The 23347-nt window shown below is 42.6% G+C and overlaps 1 protein-coding gene across 6 annotated transcripts in view; it reads left to right on the forward strand.

The window, feature by feature from the left end:
- Positions 1 to 23347, forward strand: part of tenm4 (teneurin transmembrane protein 4) — a 298762-nt gene that overhangs the window by 13980 nt on the left and 261435 nt on the right. For 5 of the 6 annotated variants that reach the window (XM_061826837.1, XM_061826843.1, XM_061826844.1 and 2 more), the window contains exon 2: positions 20620 to 20726. The exons of the other annotated variant lie outside the window; for it this stretch is intronic. The gene's annotated coding sequence lies outside the window, so the exon portion shown is untranslated. The remainder of the gene's footprint in view (positions 1 to 20619; positions 20727 to 23347) is intronic. 6 annotated transcript variants of the gene reach the window in all.

Raw genomic sequence — 23347 nt, forward strand, 5'->3', positions numbered from 1 at the left:
CGTTGCATTGCTGGATATTGCACGAACACTCGGGAGGATTGATTCGCTCTTCATACTTTTACAAAAGACCCGGTTCGTTGCGAAAAATGGATTGCACGGGTGCAAAGGACGAGAGCTTCGTGGGTTCCAAATGACAGGTAGGTGTGTATACAGCTACTAAAAAAAAAAATAATAGTTGCAGGGGGGATGTCATCTGTAAGGCAGGGGTGCTAAATGTGTCTGTGCCACCCCGGCCAGAGCCGTGATCGGTGGATGCGGTGCCGGGGTGCAGTGGTTCATCTCCGACAGGGAGGCGGATTGACCGCAGCGTCGTTGTCGCACGCAGGCGTCCTTGTTTTTATCACCGAGCTGGGAGGCGGTTTTGGCTGCATGCGGGTTGGCCATGATCCGCATATCATCTGAATATGGCTCGAAATGATAGGTTGGTATTGCCCCGGTCACTTCACTTGGTTGTGAGATGTTCTCTTCTCCGAAAAGAGCTTCCGTGTCTGAAGGGGCGTGTTTGTCTCCCATAGTATGTGTCACAGCGTGTTTTCAATGCCGAATGTCCGAGGTGACGTCACGGGCAGTAGATGCAGCCAATATGGTGACCACTCGGATGTCGAATGACACTTCCGCAACTTTGCGCATGGATGACGCTCTCTCCACTCGTATTCATTTTTTTGCATAGACATTGAAGTGAATAATGTTATGTATTTTTCATTTCAATATCTATTTTAGAATGTTTATAGGGATGACACTTGACCTTTGAAAATGTATTATCGATCAAAAACGCTGATGCCGATACACGTCAACGTGTCAAACATCGGTGCCGATAATATGCCCAGTCGTCAATGGTATAATTCAACGCATAATGTGCATTAAAAACGATATAGAAATTGTTTTAAAAGTGCGATGTTGATCTTTGAGGGTGGTCGCACCGCAGCAAACAAATCAGGAAGCAAGAAGAATTCATATTCGTGAGAGAAGATTCTGACATAAAACCTCATACAGTAATTCCACGATTTGATCCAAATGTGGTTTCCGCACACATATGGACACAATTACAGCTGTTTTGTTTTTGTTTTGAAATGGGCAGTGACTCCTCATTGCAGTTCTGTTTTTGGTGCGATGCTAATTATGCTGATGAAGGGTCCATAAACATCTCTGTCCCCGGGAGACATGTTCGGAATGTAATTCCGCGTGGACCAGTCAAGGTCCGTCTCCTCACCTGCTAAATGTTCTGCTAGGAGCGACGATAGCGCCTCCCGGTAACTGGAGACTCCGCTCTCTGTAACTATAATCACAATTTGATTTACTACCACAGAAATTGCAGTCAGTGCACAATCCAGCTATGAAGCAGTTGTTTCAGTCTCATAGATGGAGCACCCTTGAAGGAGAAGATTATCTATCCATCTATCTATCTATCTATCTATCTATCTATCTATCTATCTATCTATCTATCTATCTATCTATCTATCTATCTATCTATCTATCTGTCTGTCTGTCTGTCTGTCTGTCTGTCTGTCTGTCTGTCTGTCTGTCTGTCTGTCTGTCTGTCTGTCTGTCTGTCTGTCTGTCTATTGGTAGCCTTGAGCGATATTACACAGTTAAACGTATATATTTGCATATATATGTATAAATATCCCCTCTAATATTTTCTGTTTTTGATGTACATTTTTTCTTCATGTAATTTATTCTGTAATATATGCATATTTCTCCACGTACATCTGTAACAGAAAATATTGAAAAATATATATTTTAATTTTTTGAGTGCTGTACTTTTCTTTTTCTGTGTAATATTTATTTCCCAATATTTTTTTCAACTATATTTTTGTCACATTTTCAATGTTTTTTTTTCCATTTTAGTATTTTGCTAATATTTCCCAATGTTTTCCACATTTTCCCCATTATTAATATTTGGTTCATTTCTGTAATACTTGCATATTTCACATTTAAATTTGTTTCTGATATGTATTCTTTTTTTGGTCAAATATACTGTACATATTTTTTAATTAATTTTTTTGTCCAAATAATTCTCAATATTTTCAATGTTTATGCATTTTTGAGTCTCATATTCCAATATATTTTCCATTCTTTCCTGATGTAAATTTTCCTAGTGTTTCTGGATTTTCTTCTCCAATGTCTTACTCTTTTCTGATGAGGGGAACCCCCCCCCCCTCCTTTCTAAAAGGCACCCTGACCTTGATTGTCATCACCAAACTCCCCCCGACTTCACGTGAATGGACCGGGCGTGACCCGGCCGGACTTGTCCATCATTTGCATGCAGATTGTCCCGTTTGCGTTTGGTGTCAATAGAAGGCATTAATGCGCCCTCATGTTGGGGATCAGACGCTGTTGCTGGGAGATTTGATTTGATGAAGCTTTGCGCCGATTTGCGATGAAGCCTTATTGACGCTTCAATAGCGACGCCGCCGCACATAGCAACACTTGCAAATACTGTATTCATTTGGGCATGTGAGCTCGTACCGTTTTGAAGTCTCTTTTGTTCCTGCTGCCGTTTGAGGCGTCTTGTGTTAATCGACTGCGAGTGTAACAGCCACAGAGTGTGTGTGGTGTGTGTGTGTGTGTGCGTGTGGGGGGTGAAGCACAATTTGATGACTTTCTTTGCCACATTAATGACTGCAGCAGTAAACTGGATGAAGTAAAATGTTAATTTCAAACAATTACTTAAAAGCTTGTCTTTCAAAACAGGTTCTTCCCTCTAGGAAATGATAGATATTGATTTACGTACTATCGTCTATCGTGCGCGCAGGCCTTGTTGCGATTACCGATGTATCTTGATTTATGAGTCACTCGTTGTTTTCCACAGTTAGGTCTTTTTGTTTTGTCATGAATTGTTTTTGAACTGAGGACCGGGATTCAAATCCCGGCCCCGCCTTTGCAAGTTCTTCCCGTCCCTGCGTGGGTCTCTTCCCCCCCCCCCCCCCCCCACACACATCCCAAAAACATGCATTCGTTGGAAACTCTAAATTGCCCCGACAATTGTTGTTGTTTTCATGCGCCCTGCGATTGTCTGGCAACCACGTGCCCGAAGATAGCTTGGGTAGGATCCAGCAGTCATGCGACCCTTGTGAGGATAAGTGGCTCAAAAAATGGATGGATGGATTTTGTGAAAAAAAAATGGATATTTTTCACTTTTTAAATATATTTTTTCCTCAAATTTGTTGTGCATCATTTTAGGGTGGTATTTTACATGTTTTCCCCCAATGTTTTTCTTAAAGTGCCACTGTCATGATTTTTAGTATGTTATACATGAAAAAACGGCAGCCGGTATGGACCCATCGTATTTTCACCACAAAACGTGATTTTGACATATGGCTTTTTGTCATCCCCGCCATGAAAATCCTCTCGAGGGATTTGTTTTCGAGAAGAAGCAGGAAGTGACGTTGGTAGCAGACGCCCACTGAAGCAGACTCGTTTGTTTCTATTAGTTTAACCTGTGGGAAGTTAGCTCGTTGTTCCTTTGTGTTAGCCTAAATGCCGGCTCGTTGCATTGCTGGATATGGCTTGATGGATTTACCCTTCAAGAGACCCATTTCGTCGTGAAAAATGGATTGCACGGGTGCAAAGGACGAGAGCTTCGTGGGTTCCAAATGACAGTAGGTGTCTATAGAGCGACTAAAAAAAAAAATCAATAGTTCGGGGGGGGGGGGGGTAATCCTTTCAGTACGTGATAAAAGATTCGTGTCTGTAAGTCAGAGGTACTAAATGTGTCTGTGCCAATCGGCGCCGTGTCCGGCGATCACAGCTTCAGCCGATCTTCCATATCCCATAGTAGGTGGGCGGGCGAGCCGCCGCTGAAGCCGAGCCTTGCGGATGAGGAGGGGAGTCTGTTGTTAGAAGTGATCCGCATATCATTTTAAATATGGCTCGAAGCAATAGGGTAATATTCCCTCAGTCACTTCACTCGGTTATAAGATGTTCTCTTCTTCGAAAATGGCTTCCGTGTTTGAAGGGGCGTGTCCCATAACGGTATCCACAGTGTGTTTTCAATGGCGAATGTCGCAGTGTGACGTCACGGACAGAAGATGCAGCCAATATGGCGACCACTTGGATGTCGAATGACACTTCCGCAACTTTGCGCATGAATGATGCTCGTATTTATTTTTTTGTATAGACATTGAAGTGAGTGGTATGTATTTTTCATTTCTATCTATTTTAGAATGTTTATAGGAATGACACTTGGGCGTTAATGTACTATGTTATAAACTGTAAATACATATAATCAGGATAAGTGGTATAGCAAATGGATAGATGGACAAGATAAAAGTTTGTTTTCCTCTATTTTCGGGTTATTTTGCAAATACTTTTTATGCAACCCAGTGGTATTTATTTATTTTGACTCCATCTCTCCGTATGAGGCAACACAACATCCGAGCTCCATAATAAATCCATGGCTGCGCATGGGTGCTTTAAATGTATGCACTCAAGCAGTTAACTACAGCGATCACGGCGTGATCTCATCTTTAATGCAGTTTGTTGGTTTGTTTGCTTGCTTGTTGCGAGTGTGGTGGTGGTGGGGGGGCTAACAAGCGAAATGCATCATTGCCCCCCCCCCCCCCCCCATATGAATGTGATTGCTGCTCGTAGAACAGCTGTAAGTCATTTGTCTTCGTTTGGTCAATGAAGCGATTTGATGGCGGCCGTTGGGAGGGTTTCACCTGTTACGTCGCACATCTGCCTCGCACGGCTTTCACCTTGGAGAAAAGAGGGTGTTTCCACTTCTTTTTAAAGACATAAACTGCTGATTGTGCTCCAGATGAAATAATATGAAAATATATTATATTTACAGTGAGTAGTGTGGTCCTGGTTTTTAATATTATAGCCCTTTTGATTCACTGATGGAAGTGGCGTACTGTATGTTTAACCCCCTCCCCCCCCAAAAAAAAAAAAAAAAAAAACACGGACAGCCTAAGGTTCAAAATTTTAAATAGAAATAATTCAAAAAATATTTTTTAAAAATCGCTGACAAACCAAACATTTTGAAAATACAAAAATAAAACGTTATAGCTGTTAAATAATGCAGAAACAAATTATTATTAAAAAAATAATGAACTGAAAGTGTAACAAGGAGGTAATACAAAAAAGAAAAATCATTTGAAAATAAAAATATTCAAAACATTAAAAAAATAGATGTAAAATACAAAGATTGTAGATAAGAATATAAATATTTAAATTTAACATTTGCATCTGAAAATGCATAGAAATATAACAAAACAGATATATTACAGAAAATAATAAACGTTTTAGCAAAAGACAAACAACAAAAATACAAGAACATTTCAATTTTGAAATGAACAATTACAAAGTTATACCTAAAACAAAAAATACAAAACATTTTAAAATGAAAAATAATTGAAAATTAATTGAGGGATTAGAAAATGCAAAAACATTCCAGAAAATAATTGAAATCCTAACAAATACCACCAATGGGGAAAAAAAGAAACTGAATAAAACAATAAAAAATACAAACATATTGGAAAATACTTCAAAATACTGCGTCTCACAATGTATTAAAACCCTATAATTTATGAAAAAGACGGCAGCTGCCAGATAAGGCACATATGGACAAAAAAAAAAAAAAAAGTATTTACGCTTTCCATAACCCTAGCACAGTTTCCTGGAGTGCGCGAGAAAGCCGCAGTACTCTTTCGAAGAAGTATTTTCTCATTAAATATTGACTTAAAAGTACACGAGAGTGTAACCACAGCTCAGGTTCTATCAATTGGGACAAACATCATGAGTGAGAGTCTGCTCCTCCTCGCTGACCTTTTCGGAACACATTATGATAGCCTTCGTGCTGAGAAGGTCACCGCTTCAGCCGGGAGGAGGAGGAGGAGGAAGAAAAAGAGGAAAGGCACAATAGGGAGCCGCTCCTATTCAGGTGTTAATTAAAAAGAGCCCAGCGAAATCCTCGGGAAAGAGATGCTCACAAATAACAGCCCGGGGATCCGGGAAAGCTCATTCCACAAACAACTTGGATCCCTTCAACAACGTATACAACACATGGAGAAAGAAAGTAACAACAAAAAACTCGAGCATTCTTCTTTATCCTCTGCAAAGAATGGCTAATGTTACTAACGGGAACTGAGAGACCCATGTCCTCGGCTCAGGAAAGACGCGTGTTGTATTTAATGGAGTGGACAAAAAAGTGCAAGAATATCATTGTGTGCAAAAGAGCATCTCCCGTATGACGAGAAAGTAAGAATATATCAGTGTTTGTTTGGCAAAACTTCAATTATGTTTATTTTGAAAAGTCCAAAGACCCAACAATTTTTATTTTAATTTTTTTTTTTTTAATTTTTTTTTAAAATCCATACTATGTGCCCTTTTTCACAAGTGTAGAGCGTTGGGTTCACAGTTCTGGGGGACTGGGGTTCAATTCCTGGCCCTGCCTGTGTGGAGTTCGCATGTTCTCCCCGTGCCTGCGTGGTTTTCTCCGAGAATTCCGGTTTCCTCCCACATCCCAAAAACACGCAACATTCATTGGACACTCTAAATTTACCCAAGGTGTGATTGTGAGTGCGACTGTTGTCTGTCTGCATGTGCCCTGCAATTGGCTGGCAAACAATTCGAGGTGTACCCGATGGAAGTAAATATGTCCCACCAGGATTTGAATGAAAAATGCCACTGAAAATGTTACATTGTAAAACTCACAGTCATTTCAAATTGATCACATTTTCAATAGCTGTATTTCAGTTGAACTTTTCAATGTGAACAAATTCCTTAGTCACGTGACTAAGAAAGTGTCGCTGGATTGGCTGGGTTTTGGGTTCTGACCTGAAGTAACCCTACCTTCTTAACACTGAATTTAGACGGTGAAGTTCAAACGGCGAATTGTAGACAGTTGACTATCAGGAGACTGAAAATATTGCGTTTGATTTTTAAAGGTTGAAATTTTTTATATGGCGAATTTGTTCACATTGAAAAGTTCAACTGAAATACAGCTATTGAAAATGTGATCACTTTGAAATAACAATGTGAATTTTACAACATAAAATTTGAAGTGGCATTTTTCATACCGATCCATCCTCCATTTTCTTTAGCCGCTTATCCTCACAAGGGTCGCGGGGAGTGCTGGAGCCTATCCCAGCTGTCAACGGGCAGGAGGCGGGGTACACCCTGAACTGGTTGCCAGCCAATCACAGGGGACATGGAGACAAACAGCAGTACTCACAATCACAGCTAGGGGCAATTTGGAGTGTCCAATTAATGTTGCATGATTTTGGGATGTGGGAGGAAACCGAAGAGCCTGGAGAAAACCCACTTAGGCACGGGGAGAACATGCAAACTCCACACAGGTGGGGCCGCGATTGAACCCGGTTCCTCAGAACTGTGAGGCCAAGGCTTTACCAGCTGCTCAATGTGCCGCCCATTCAAATCCAGGTGGCACATATTTACTTCCATAGTACCTCGCCTTCTGCCCGTCACCAGCTGGGATAGGCTCCAGCACTCCCGCGACCCCTGTAAGGATAAGCGGCTCAGAAATCAGATGGATGTATGTGCCCTTTTTACGTCAGCCGTGGATGCTCAAAGTGAAAAATGCTCTCATATTTGGCATCAGACTAAAGAAGCGTGGTGTCACTTTTGAACGGGCTGTGCCAGCTGGAAACAAACAAAAGCCTGCCGGGTTTCCTGGAGGATGAAAAGAAAATGTTGGAATAAACCTGGAAGCAACCGCTGTAAAGCGCAGCTGCACCATCGCAACAATGCCTCTGCACCCAATTAAAATGATGCCGATATTTCAATACACGCGACCACCAGCCGGCTCTCCGTAGCCGTGCGGCACTTTCACCTGAACTTTCATAACTGCACGCCACCCGTCACCATCCCGCCGCCCCCCTATGCAAATATAAGCAGCATTAGTCACTTATCGACGGCCGTATGCAAAACGTGACATTTATGTGGCGCAGATTTAGCGAGCTGGCGAGATGGCGCGCTAAGTAGATGACATGAATGAAAAGAAGCTTTAAATGCACGGCGAGGGCCACGTCCGGCGCGGTTGCCCCGCGCTATTCATTTTATTTGGAGCTTTTTCAGGTTGTACTGTAATTAGATTTGGCGAAATGTCAACCTTCTACAGGGAATATTTGCCCAGCCCAATGCTTAATAACGCCAGGATCTTGTGTTTCTCTCTTCTCCGGCTTATCGTTTTGCTTTCAGATGTGATAATGAAACATCTACACGCTCGTTGTGTGTGTTTTTGTGTGTGTATGTACTGTATGAAGCGTCTGTATTAACGGGACATTTAATGTTGGCGAGATAACGCAAAGGCACTTCTGTGGCTCTTAACTTTTGTGGAATATTATTGGCTTCTGATATTCAAATTAGCGCCTGTGAATTGAATTCAGGCAACTGCGATATCAATCTTATGCTGATGAATGCAGGGATGAGTGAATTTGTGTCAAAATAGAAAAAAAAACCCAACTACATTATATTTGAAGCTTGGTGGCACAGTGGACTACCTGGTAAAGCGTTGGCCTCACAGTTCTGAGGACCTGGGATTGATTCCAGCCCCGCCTGTGTGGAGTTTGCATGTTCTCCCCGTGCCTGCGTGGGTTTTCTCCTGGCACTCCGGTTTCCTCCCACATCCCAAAAACATCCAACATCAATCGGACACTCTAAATTGTCCCTAGGTATGATTGTCAGTGTGGCTGTTTGTCTCTTAGTGCCCTGGGATTGGCTGGCAACCAGTTCAGGGTATACCCCGCTTATGCCCGTTGACAGCTGGGATAGGCTCCAGCACTCCCTGTGACCCCCGTGAGGTTAAGCGGCTAAGAAAATGGATGGATGGATATTTGAAGCTCCAAAGTCAACTGTAACATGTAATCTATGACCTCTCAAACATTTAAATATGCTCTGGCGAGATATAACACTCTATTATTATTTCCTGGCACCATCGCTGTCCTACTTTGCTGAACGATGTGAAAAAAAAAATACTATTTGCCACACCCCAAGCTTATTGAGCATTCCACAGTTATTGGTGTGCTGCAAAAAACTGCAACCCAGTATCTGGTTTTGACCCTCCACGTGCAATATGCACTACTGTATTTTTCATTAAACCATAAAAACATGGTGCGGTTGTCAAGCAAGATATGGATGGCCACAACGAGGAGGAAATACTTCAACCTGGAAATTTATTTTTTAATTATCATATTTTTGTGTGAAAGCTTTTGCATTTTTATTGCCTGTTGCATCCGTAACATTGTTGACCGGAGCAGCAATTCACAGGCTCGTCGCCGAACTCACCAGACTGCGCCAAAGTCGATTTTGGCCACGTTGCTCTGTGTGCGGTGGGCCTCGGTGTGTTTTAGGAAGAGCACAAAATACTTGAATTGCATTTCAAAATGATGAAATGAATGTTGCAAATGAAAATCGGAGTCAGAGAATAGGCAGGAGTCGCTTTCACAGAAACAGAATTTGAAAATAGCGAGGCGTGAATATTCAGGTGGTTACTGTACGGAATAGTTATCGTCGTTGTGTATCTATAACAGACAGTACCTGCAGTGCAGTTAAGTTCCTGTATTTCCCAACAGGTTGATGAGTTGTGCTGCACAGCCAAAAACCAATACATTTCGCTTCAGCCTCCCAGGATTTAGCGCATTTTCTCAGACGGAACCCCCTTTGCACCGTGATTGATAGAAATTACACAGTGCAAGTATACACGGCCCGATCCGGCTGCACACTCCCAGCAAGGGGAAACGCAGGTCACACAGGTTTTTTTTTTTTTTGTTTTTTTTTTTTTTCCCCCGCACGGGTCCACTCTTGGAGGGTGGAAATGAACATCAAATTGCGGATGCGCTCACATCATCCACCAAAACGACAAAAGCAAAAAAAAAAAAAATGTTGATGGTGCCCCCCCCCCCTCCACCTCCCTGTAAGTCGTTCCTCTCATTTCCATCCGTCACCGTTATGGCTGTGCTCAGAGGCCCAGTTCGAACTGGAAAAAAACTGTATACATATGTCTCCAAAGTATTATTACAAAACGGCAAAAGTTCTACTTCCAAATAAATCTCATTTTGCATAAAAGTCTGCCAGTGACAGAACAAAACATTTACATTAATGCTCAAATGTGACACTTTTGTATTAAATTACAACCAGATCTTTAACCTCTCATGGAAATGTACCAAAAGATTTTTTGGAACCGTACCTTAACTTTGTCACCCCTCCGACGACCCTAATTGCTAGATGTGAGCATATTTATTGTTCCTCGACCAAATGTGGTCCCGAGTTTGACATTTTAGTGCTTCGAAGGGCGCGCACAGCGTGACAACAACAACATCATTTCAGTGTCATGCCGCGGATGACTTGAGGAGCTATCGATGACGCTCGCTGCACGGACTAATAGCGCCAAATATGTCTTCATCAATCGAGCGCACCAATGCGGACAAGTGTGGCTTTTATTAGGAAGCAGAACCCCTGATTGCGCTCTATATCATTCATCAGCACAAAGTTCCTCCTTGGTAATGAGGCCTTAAAAGATGACTTTTCTCAGCTGTTTTTCTTGCATGGACCTCTGGAGTGAACTTGTCAATCACATTGGTTTGGTGTATAAATACACTAGCATGGTGTTACGCTACATTCTGAGCTGAGCTGCTGAAGTTCATTTGCCAATCTTTCCTCGCCTATGAGGTATTGGTGTTTGTTTGACGGCTGAGTTGAAAAAGATATAATGAAAACATGTGTTGTTGGGTGGGTTGAGGGCGGGTGAGTAAGAAAAAAAAATTGCTCCCCATACCAGTTTCAAGGATGAACACAAATAAGGCCCGATTGGAAGCAGATATTCTAGGTAGATGCGTGATGCTAAATAGTAAAGCTTTATTTACTTTCTGAATGCAAGTCCGTGATCCGCAACAACAGAGACGAAGAATAATTAGCAAAGCATCAACACCAAGATAAGCAAGACACAGTGAAGAAAATAAGTATTTGAACACCCTGCTATAGTGCAAGTTCTCCCACTTAGAAATCTTAAAGGATCTGAATTTTTTTTATCGTAGGTCCGTGTCAACTGTGAGAGAGAGATAATCTAAGAAGAAAAATCCAGAAATTACAATGTATGATTTTTTTTTTTAACGATTTGTGTGATACAGCTGCAAATAAGTATTTCAACACCTGTCTATCAGCTGGAATTATGACCTTCAAAGACCTGTTAGTCCGCCTTTAAAAGTCCACCTCCACTCCATGTATTATCCTGAATCAGATGCACATGTGGGAGGTCGTCAGGTGCATAAAGACACCTGTCCACCCCATGCAATCAGTAAGACTCAAACTTGTAACATGGCCAAGACCAAAGAGCTGTCCAAAGACACCAGAGACAAAATTGTACAACTCCACACGGCTGGAAAGGGCTACGGAGAAGGTCCACTGTTGGAGCAATTATTAGAAAATGGAAGAAGCTAAACGTGACGGTCAATCGCAATCTGAGTGGAGCCCCGTGCAAGATAACACCTCGTGGGGTTTCAATGATCCTTAGAAAGGTGAGGAATCAGCCCAGGACAGGACTTGGTCAATGACCTGAAAAGATCTGGGACCACCGTTTCCAAGGTGACTGTTGGTAATCCACTAAGACATCATGGTTTGAAATCATGCATGGTACGGAGGGTTCCCCTGCTTAAACCAGCACATGTCAAGGCCCGTCTTAAGTTTCTCAATGACCATTTGGATGATACAGAGGAGTCATTGGAGAAAGTTTTGTGGTCAGATGAGACCAAGATGGAACTTTTTGGTCATAATTCCACTATCCGTGTTTGCAGGAAGATGAATGATGAGTTTCATCCCAAGAACACCATCCCTACTGTGAAGCATGGGGGTGGCATCATGCTTTGGGGGGTGTTTTTCTGCACATGGGGCAGGACGGCTGCACTGTATGAAGGAGAGGATGACCGCGGCCATGTATTGACAGACCCCTCCATGATTTCTAAGTGGGAGAACTTGCATTATAGCAGGGTGTTCAAATAGTTATTTTCTTCACTGTAACATTGGACTCATCAATGGTATTCGCTAGAATAGCCTGGAAATAAGCATGCTAGTGCAAACGGATGTGACATCACACACGGGCAATCAAATATGTTTACTAGCACTTTACACAAATGGTATACTGTAGAGGTTTAAACTCACCTGTTGCCATTCACACACAATCGTAAATGTTGGGGAATACGGCCAATTTGGTACAGCAAAGTAGATTACTGCTACATGTAGCTGCATTGGGGAGAGGACAAATATTACTTTAAGATTGACTTTGGCCGCACGAGGTAGAGTCATTCAATTAATTAAATTGTATTGGATTGAACTTTTGTCCAAAGACACCAGCCATAAAGAAACCAAAGGTTGGTTTTAAACAATCATGTCGTTAATTGAACCTGTGCTTGTTAGCATAGCGTACCAGGAAGTCGGCTAGTTTGTGTTCTGCATTAGTCACGTGATCTTTCGAATATGGTGGACTTAGGCCAGCGGTCGGCACCGAAAGAGCCACTTGAACGCGGTTTCCACGGAAAAGAAAACACTGGGAGCCGCACATCTAAAATGAAGAAAAAAAAAAAAACTTCTACTACTTTACCGCAGCATGTTTCTCCATTGGCTTTGCCGGGCTTGAAAGTCGCTCAAAATAGACGGCGTTTCAGCGGGTATACCCGCTTCCGCAGTGTGACGTCTATTTTGAGCGACGAAAAAATAATATCAAATAATTTAATTAATATTTCAAGATCACAATCTTCAAATTTAGAACTAAAATAATATAAAAACTAACACAAATAAAACGCACTTCAATTAAATACAAAAAAAATTTTTTTGTAATTTATTTTCCCAAGCCAATCAGAGCCGCATTATAAGGATGAAAGAGCCGCATGAGGCTCCGGAGCCGCGGGTTGCCGACTGCTGATTTAGGCGAAGCTTAACTCCTGTTGGGGCCCCATAGGTTTGGTAAACCAGGGGTCATGAGTTCATTTCTCACTGGGGCCTCCACTCCCCGAGAGGGGTTGCGTCAGGAAGGGCATCTGGCGTAAAAACTGTGCCACACAAATATGAGCGTTCATCTGAGATGACACGCTGTGGCGACCCCTAACGGGACAAGCCGAAAGAAAGTTTTAGGCTAAGCTTAGGTCCCTCTTGACATGCAAACATCTGTCTTTCACTGGGATGTATCACTTCAACATACTTGCCAGCCACTACTACTTTCCCATTCGCCACACGTTTGGTGCCTTCTTGTGTCCTGGCTTGCTTTTTAAAATGCCTTTCAGACATCTACTATAATTGACGACTCAGTAAATTTCTCATCTTTGGTAAATTTAGGAGAAAATAGTATTGGTGTCTTTTGTTTATTACTGGGAAAAGCAACAACAATCTCAAAGCCTTTTCATCCAGTTGGAATTAGAAAGTAGAAGATGGTACACGTTGAAGTTGTCCACCTGGACACAAGTCTAGCATTGAGAGCATTTTAAATGGCGGCGTCCGACTGTGTATAAAATAGAAACGAGTAGACAGGCTGTGATCTTTGCTCTTCTCATAACGCTTCGTCATGTTGGCCGTGTTGAACTTGTTTTTCTTCCACAGATTGATTTTGTTTTGTTTTTTTTCTGCAGAAAGTCTCTTAGGTTTCATGTGACGTTCCATTCCCTGATTGAACTGATGTCCTTCCAAATTTTCTCCCCCTGCTTTCTGTTTGTTGTGGCTGCGGCGTCGGTGTAATGATGACCATCCATAAACTCATAGATTCGGTAAATGTTGCACACGACAGCCACCCTGGTTGGGTCGTCTGTTTTAAATCGGTGATCGTGTCGCGTTTGTTTGATAGCAGGCTCTCGACCTCTACTGGCACTGGCAGACTTTTTTTTTTTTTTTTTTTTATGTCAATCATTCATGAGCTCCTTTTATGCGACGTGTAAATGCTGACAATTGCTGTCCAGTATGAATGGCACCGACCCGGAACAGTTTTCCACCTTCACAGACTCTAAGTTGGAGAACGAGGCTAGTACCCCCTTTTGTACTGTTTTCATCTAAAATTGTCTCAACACACCTGCGTCTTTCAGACTAAACTCTCAGGAAAAAGTGGGATATTTGAGCATTCACGATGTTGTTGCAGCTACACACACTCAGACTGGCTTTGTGAAATGGAACACGGTTGCAGCAATATCCTGTCTTCGCTGGGTTGTGTTTAAAAGGCAAAAGGCGGGTTATGGCTCCCCGTTGGGGGGGGCTATATTGTTGTGCTCACTCTTGAGTAAATGATGGACTGCTGTGTGGTCTGGATACCCGCCAAACGATGCGATGGCTCTAATTACGACTCAATTATCTGAATTATCTATGCACAAAATGTGACAATCTTCTCCGTCTTTGGCATTTCTGTCACGATCAGACGCTTTGTAATTCAACGGGGTTTTGGGGCCGCACACGGATCGTTGCTCCTGGCTGATTAAATGCTGATAGGGGGAACTATAAATCAAAGGCAAGCCACCCGGCTAATTAGCTGTTCTAAGCATTACAACCGCTAAACAACTACTGGAGGTGCTTTCGCTGACATAATCAACTTATTTGCGTCGGAAAAGAGCAGAACCTGCCAGAGGAGGCTCAGAGCGTTGCGACGACAAACTCGCTGCGGCCGCCGTTCCCAAAGGGAAACGCAAAAAGAACGAGGCATTTCAATTAACAAAACGGCCCGAGCGTGAATCTAACGCGCCTTTTGTATCAATTAATAAACCTCGATAGCGGCATTACATCACACCCCAAAACTATGAAGGACAAGGTTTGACTTAATGTAATCACAGCAATCTGCAGCGACATTGTGCGAATACAAAACAAGTCCGTTGCCTTTTGTGGGGGCGCCATTCGAGACACGGAGCTGGAGAGATAATCCTAAAAAAAAAAAAAAAAGGGCGCAGAAAACAAATGTCGATCGTCTGCGTTCAGTTAAGATTGCGGCCTGAAAAGGTTCACCTTGAGAACACGCTTATTATGTTCGTCCCGCTACACCTTCCTGATGCTAATCAGTGTGTTCCGTCTACGCTTTAAAGCAAAAAAAAAAAATTGTGCTGATGAGAGGTCCACAATAAATGAAGCTTATCACCTAATGGCATCTTTTCGTCCCACCCGTTGACTCGGTAGAGAAAGCCCTTGCTAAATGTCACTGGTAGACGAGGTTCACGTGCGAGGTAATTAGATAGGACGCTGTCATCCGTGGTCAAACGTCATTATCGTTTAAAAAGAAAAACTCGGTCTGGGAGAAATACCAAAAATATGGAAAGTACAAATACTTATATACTGGTCAACTAAGTGAAAATAAAACAATCTCCGGAACTGCAATCACTCGTCGGGAATAGACACGAGTTATTTATTTTTTTTAATTTTCTTAATGCGAGGTTGTGTGTTGCTCTTTACAAATGTACATCCCAAGAACTTCGGTGTAAATTTTTTTTTTTCAAAGCCGTTGACAGGTGCGAATGACATATATGATCAGGCAAAGACTTATAGTAATAGTAACGGTCCCAATCCCAATGATGCTGTTTGTATTTTTGGGAATATAGGAGCGGTGATTACCGTATTTTCCGCACTATAAGGTGCACCTAAAAGCGTTTTCATTTTCTCAAAAGCCGACGGTGCGCCTTATAATCTAGTGCGCTTTATATACGGATCAATATTGAGCCTTTAGTGCAGCTCCATCTAATGGATGCATAACGTAACCCCAGCCTCTACTGTGGTGTCTATTCTATGCGCCTTATAGTGCGGTGCGCCTTATATATGGGAAAAAGATTTAAAATAGGCCATTCATTGAAGTTGCGCCTTATAATGCAGTGCGCCTTATAGTGCGGAAATTACAGTCAATACAAATACAATACAGACAACTTGGTGAGATGTGATGTACGATTTTTTTTCCTTTTAAAGATCAATTTAATGTACTATTATGTCATACAGACATTTTTGAAATTATGATTTTATTTTTATTTTTTAAATTTTTTTAACTCCACACTCCACTTTAAAACATTTGTGGATGAGTACATTCAACATTCAAGGAAGCGGATTTGCTTTGTAACTGGGACGGAATCCCATTGCTAATTACCGAGCGACTACATGTTAACTGATCATTGCGACAATAGCAAGTTTTACCAAAATATTCTTTATCAACTTTGTGTGAGATTGAAGGCAGTGACTGATAATCGGGTTAGAGAGGCTTCAGGACTACTCACTGATGAACCTCCCGTGTGGCTGCCAAATGCGCTAGTGTCAAAACCTGGCATCTTAACGGACGGACATTGCAGCAGAATGGAGCTAAGTAGGTGATCGCTCATTGTGAGTAATGGGGCAGGTGAAATGTAAGTAAACTGCGATTGCGAGGGGCAGATGTTGGTGAGCGGGTGCCAATGTTGACGCGTAAGCGGCTCATTAAGGCAGACGAGCGGCGGCCTCCGTTGCCCCTGCGCCTCGTCACGGTCTTGGTGCTGGCTTCCCAATCGGCTTCAAGGAACCAGCCAGTTGGTTCTCTTCCCACTTCATTGTGGCTTTAAAGACTGAAACAAGAAAATAAACAAATAACAACCCCAAAACTTTCATACATTCAAAAACTGGACCATGGGGAGGAATTTGTGTTAATTTAATCTTTTGGCTTGTTTCCTAAATGAACACAAAGACTGTAAAAATGATGTGTATGGAATTGTGTGCCGTATATGCCTCAGATGACAAACTGTGGCTGCTAGCAAGCTAACGTATCTTGACTAATATTTACTAAACCTCCAGTGCCTGGCACTGCTGTATTAAAATCAAATTGAATTCTGCGGCCCTTTTTTCATTTTCACATTTTTGATCTGAACGTGGAATTTAATTGTCATTTGAATTTGGATTTTCATTTGCTGACTGGAAATGGAAGGAAGAACGCCACGCTAATTGGGAAGCAGCTCTTGTGCTGCGGTTTCCAGCAAGCGGCAGATAATGAACCCGTTTAAGCAACAATTACCGCAATGAGACTGACTGAATTGAAGCGGCAAGGTAGCAGACAAGCTGCATGCATCTGCTCACCGCATCTGGCTTCACGGGGCACGGCATCCAGCGGGGCAGACGGCGAGGCGTTCGTTTCCACCCGCCACCGATGTGCAAATGACTTACCGGGAAATGTCGCGTTGGCGAACGCACAATGAATACCGAGCGAGGCTGCAACCGAGTAAAATGAGGGAACTGAGTCTATTGGACGGAATTGCATGTTGCCCCCCTGGCATCCATATGCCTCGCCATTTTCCAAGCTTGTTTTTTTTTTTTTTTTCTTAATTCCCTTCCCACGGTAGAATTTTATTGGCCATGATCCACAACCGGATTCAGTCGTTACCGCCGCTAAGGGGATTAGGTTGTGTCTGTCTGGATGTTAGCAGGATTATACAAACTGATTTTACCCAAAACGTTGGCATGCGCTCTAGTTGAGATTATTCATTTCAATTCACATTTTAGTTAACCGGGCGGCACGTTATTTTATTAGTTAGCACGTCTGCCTCACTGTCGAAAGATCCCGGGGTTGGAACCTCTGATCTGGTCTTCCTATTTTGATTTTTGCGCTCGCCATGGTTGTCTCTGGCTTCCTCCCACATTCTAAAAACATTTACGTTATGTTCATTGAAGACTGAAAGTTGTCCATGAGTGTGAATGCTTGCCTTATGACTGGAGTCAGGTGGGAGTGAACATATAAAGACTGGACAAAGCTGTTTAAAAATCCGCCCAATAAGCCGAAATCCACACCTCACGTAATTGTTATCCTGATCTCCAATGGCCAAATGTATTTTCCTGGCGTTGCGTCACATTGTACCAAATGGTAAATTTACTTGGCAAAGACTACTGCAGAAGTCATTATCCCTCTTTTGTTCATTCAAGTGGATATATTTTAATTGTTACATGCTTTAATGGCGCTGCAGATAATCAAGAAAATGAACAGAAGAACTCCCTTTTCTGTGAATCTGCCCGATTTGCGTTGCCATCTGTTGTCATCATTGGGCAGGCAAATTATTTCCCATAATAATCATACGCCCGTGTGTTGTGTGTCATTGTCACATGAATAACTCCTGCAAATTGACCTCCGTCGCGGCTCAGCTTAATGAATTTCACGGCGCAGGTGACGATAACAACTGCCGTGGCATTTGTGACTTATTAATTTTACGTCGCGCCCGATCCCAATTCCCGCAATATTGACTCATCAAGGCACTCTGCTGGCCTTTCTAATCAAGAGGTGGGATTAAGCGGCGTGGCGCGGCCTAGATAAAAAGTACTGTAAGGCGGCTCTCTTCAAGGCTTTCCAAGACGGATGGCCCGTGCGATAGTCTGCATGGAATGCGTCCATTGGGCCATTTGGCCTGGTGGAGCCCATCAATCAGGGTGGCACCAGAGGTCTAGGCCGAGGCTGCGTAATGATGCGAGCAGCATGTGGCTGGGCCATCCCTGGCTACCGAGGTGGAAGGGTGTGCCCTGTTCAGCAGTCGTTTCGGTTCCCCCGCCGCCGTCATCCATCATAACGCCGGCTGGATTGGCGACATACAACACATTTTTCTCCTTGCAGGTTCGCTTTGATGAGCTCTGCTCCAATAGGCAATCTGTAAATGGACTATTAAAAAAAAGACACCTTTTTAATGATCATACATTTATACGCTTCATTAGGGAAAAACTTGATGGAACACCAGAAACTGACTAAAATGGTAAATGGGCCACATTAACGGAACACTTTTTCTGCCTTCAAGCTACTACCACATACTGTACTAGAGACTCTTACACAGAGATGTTGGAACGTATCTATGCAGTGATCTGGAATTTGTTTGCCTGCGCCTTTCGAAAGGAACCTATGGAAGTAAATATGTGCCACCAGGATTTGAATTATTATTATGCCACAGAAGCAGTTCCGCTTTCTTCGTCACGTGATGTCACATACGAAGAAAGCGTAAATGGATTGGCTGGCTGTTTAATTCTGACCTGAAGTAATCGTACCTCGTGGCACAGACTGTGAATTTCAGATAGCGAATTGTAGCCATTTGAATTGTTAAGAATGAAAAGTTATACTGAAATACAACTTTTGAAAATGTGATCACTTTACATTTCAAATTCAAATCCTGTTTTCTGTGGCATTTCGAATTAAAATCCTGGTGGCACATATTTACTTCCATAGATCCCAGCAATGCAGGGTATTTAAGACTTTCACAAATCAGCTCTCTAAGACTAAATTTACAGAGTTAAAACTGAGAGATTTCAATGTTAAACTCTCTAAGAATAATAGAGAAGAAAGGCTTGATTATAAGAGTGGACATTTGGGAGAAATAGTCACAAAAAACATCTTTACCATCAACAAAATAGCATTGTTAACATTAGCACTGGAAAGAAGAAAAGGTTAGACATATGTTAACGGTAGCATTATTTACATTGGTAAAAATTAGTTTATTTTACTGTCTCACTCAACAAATTGGTGACTGTAGTGCTCCTTGCCCACACAGTATTAAAACCTTCCTTTATTGTTCCACTTCACTCAAGCGGCAATGTAGCTAACGCTCACTTTTTGCTCACTGTACAAAGCGCAAAAATCAACAAAGGAGCAGCTCATAACTCAGAAAACTCAAAAGTTAAAGATGATTTATATACGAGCAAAAAGGAAAAATCACACTGCCAAAAGGCATTGACAGTGCTTGTTTAAATACTTGAATGCTTTTCATTTACAGTATTCATAAATTGCGCCACATGATCTTCACTAAATCTAGACAATGCTCTGACTACCCTTTTGAAAATATTCTTTTTACGATGAAGGCAAAATGATACACAAGTGGAGATGGTTTTGTGAGGGCATCAATGAGTATGCTTAGTCGACACCACGTTCCGACTTCGGAACAGGATATCATCGTAAACCGAGGACGCCCTGTAATGTACAAAATGTACTTTGTGGGAAAGTGCAACATCAATAGTTGTGGAAACAAATGATGCAGACAAGTGCAGGAGTCACAGTTTGACTTATGGTGCTATCAAAACCCCCACCGGCACTTGTTATTGCTTTGGCTTCATCTGGAGAAGCCAGCAGAGGCTGTTTGAGTTCCCAAACGGCTTTGGCGCGACGCTGGCTCAAATTAGTTACCCAGTTCCACGTGCTGCCAAAACCCCATCGTTAGCCTTGACATCCGCTAGCCAGAGGCTGAGCTGCTTTGTGATTGTTCACGAGTAGACGTCCCTAGACCGGCACTCACACTTCCTGTGTCTTACCCAATATGTTCTATCTGGGAACGCATCTGTAGCATACCGAAGGTTCTGTTGGCGCTATACCCCAAGTATCCACCATTTGTGAAAATTAATCTGAAGGTTAGCGCTGGTTTTGATGGTAATATAACGTCTGGTCCTACTCCAATTTGCCTTTTCAAGCATCAGCCCGATTATCAAACATGGATACTTTTTTTTTCCCCACATGAACCACAGCTCAGAACTCAGGTGCACTGACAGCCCAACATTTTTCCATGTGTTGACACAAAACTGTATCGAAAAAGTGTTGTTTTCCTTCCCTCACTCTCTGACACGATACGCGTGACTTCCACGGTTGTAAAATGTTCGTTTTGAATTTCTTTTGGGGATCCATCTATTCCTACTTTGAAGATTGTCACGATCTTGGTTTTTTTTGTCCTGTTATAGGGAAATAGCGGCATGGTTTATGCAGATTGCACCTTGGGGGCATGAGCTCATCAGTTAAGAGTGAATTTTCATTCACGAAGAGACGCAAAGTGGTGAGAAGCAAACTGGTGAGTGTGCACATGTGATGAATCTGATGCTGTTGTCACGGTCGTCCTGCAGGATCGTTTTGTAGCCAAGCTGGTTGGTCCGTATATTTCCTCAGCTGCTGTCTTTTGCTAAATTGTGTTTGAATTCCTATTTAGAGCTTAGAGGACAACACCGAAAACCTCCCATTAGCAATGTTTTAATACACCGCAAACTTACATCACCGAAGAAGCTTTCAGACGCTTTCCACCCGCGCTGTAAAAAGTTAAATTTAGCACATTTTATTTCGTATCAAGATAATTATAGCCCTCATGCAAACATATTATGGCGCTGGCCGAACGAGCCCTTGCGAGCACCATAAAAACAGGCCTCGTCAATACGACTGTAAAGGTAATGCTTTGGATTGACTCGGACAGCGTAAGGTCATTTGCTGGAAAGCGTGCGTTGCAAAAATGTATGCTTACAAAGATGTCTCTGATTCTCTGGCGGACCATCCGAGGTCCTGGGAAGCGTCCGCGGCAACCTAATGTGTTTCTTCCTTGCTCGGGAAGGGAAATCTGGGCTGTTTTCTGCTGTGCAATGGGACCGTGTTAAAGCAACCCAAGGTCTTTTGTTGTGTGTGTGTGTGTGTGTGTGTGTGTGTGTGTGTGCCATTTGTTTAATACTGTCATTGTATTCTGAGCACAAGACGGCAATTATTTTGCTTTTGGGTTTATTGTGTTGTAAATTCAGTTTGGGGTCAGTGGGGTAAATGAGCGCTGACAAGTGGTTTATGAATCCCGCTCTTGTGTGCACGAGACCTTTTGCTGTTTGCATTTGCACCAATGTGATAATGAACGATGTTGAATCAACTAAGCATTTTCCCATTTTGCCTATGTAATCAATGTTGGGGGGACGGCATGCTTGAATGGCTGATAATTGCTTTTTGTTCCAGGCTGATTATTAATAGGTAATAGAGGCAGAGCCCTTTTGATGGAATCCTCAAATTGGATTTCTGCACTGGGATTTGAGCGGCTTTATTTATCATTTCACATTCCTGCGTTCCCTCCTCTGGATTATTCCCAAATCGTCATTAAGAAATATGCTTTTTTATTAATTTCACATTGATTGTTTCCATTTACAAGCGGGGACATTTCATACCCGTTGAAATTTTCCCACAACTCTATGCAAAGCCCCATAAAATTCTTGATTGAGCAGTAGTACGTCTCCACCGCCATTTTTTTTTTCCTTGTCACATCTTGCCAAGATTCATCCATTAATGGGCATCTAATCAACTCAACTTCTTAATTAAACAATGCGTTATTACCGCCACTTTAATTACGTCAATAATGTAACTCTGTTTTTTAATTAAAAACGCACTTCCGCACCCCCCCAATGGGCGCGTGCCTTGTCGAAAGCGTCTAAAAGCAATCCCAGCCTGGTTATTATTAAAGTTCACCGCCGCTGATTTGAAGGAAAAGTTCACGGCGACCTTGGAATCGAGCGAACGACAGCGTGCAAATTAAAACGCAGATGTGTCGTTATGCTTTTGCTTCTTTTCCATTTTTTTTTCCAACAGAGGAGAGAGGGGAAGAAAAAAAAAAAAAGATCACGGCCCACAAAAATTGGCGGGTTAATAGGCGCCTTTTACAAAGGGCGCCGAGGGTGTAACGTCCTTTTCGCTACGAGAGCTGCGTCGGCCTGGGATGATTATTAAGTAATGAGGTTCCGGCACATTACATACACCTCTCCGTGGCATTAGGTCCCGTCAAGCGCAGAAACGCTCATTTTGCTAATACGAACAAACCATTCTTCACCGACGAGAGTGGTCCGATCCAGTCGACCGCACGGCGTCAGCGGCCGGGCCTCGTCGGCGGTGCTGTCGGGCGGCTTGCCGATGGGTCCGTCACGCTACGCGTTGTAGCGGCAGTCCAGATCTCAGCATTGCGACGAACGTGGGTCATTCCACGTAGAACTAATTCAATCAATAGTAAGGGAAATGAACTTTAGAACTCTTCAAAATGTGAAATTATAGACGAAAACACTTTTCCAGTTCAAAAATGAGTTGTATTTTTTAAAAAAATAAATAAATTAAAGAGGCGTCGTTCACCTTGACAGGCCTATTTCGGAGCCGACTATTACATCTGTGCAGGCGGCGTGGCGTCATTATAGGCTGCGGTGGCAAGTAGCAATTATTTAAAAAGGGCTAATCTAGGAATGATTATGATGTAAACATCTCGTCTGGATCGCAGACTCGTTCATTGCTCCATTGCTACATTTTCTCATTTGAAGCCCCTCCTCACGCACTTTACATTATCAGAACACCGCCAGCTGAGTCATAGTTCTCTAAAATAGTTTTTGGAGGCTTCGCAGGTGAATACTGCATTGTCGTGCGGGGAACGAGAGCCGAATTGCAAATGAATAGAATGCACTTTACAAGGCTTTTTTTTTTTTTTTTTTTTTTTAATTGAGGTGAGCAGCCTCCGCGTGGCAGGTGGCACGAGCCCACGGGCCCGTCTGGCAGGCCAGTGGCTCCCCCCCCGAGTCAACAGTGTGATGTTTTAATGAACCCGAGTCTTTATTGTGGCGTGAAGGCTTTGGCAGGAAAAAAAAGATGCCAGGCAACAACTATTTGCATGACAATGGATGCCTGAAAATACACAAA

This window comes from Syngnathoides biaculeatus, chromosome 8, assembly GCF_019802595.1.
Source record: "Syngnathoides biaculeatus isolate LvHL_M chromosome 8, ASM1980259v1, whole genome shotgun sequence".
NCBI classification, from domain to species: Eukaryota; Metazoa; Chordata; class Actinopteri; order Syngnathiformes; family Syngnathidae; genus Syngnathoides; species Syngnathoides biaculeatus.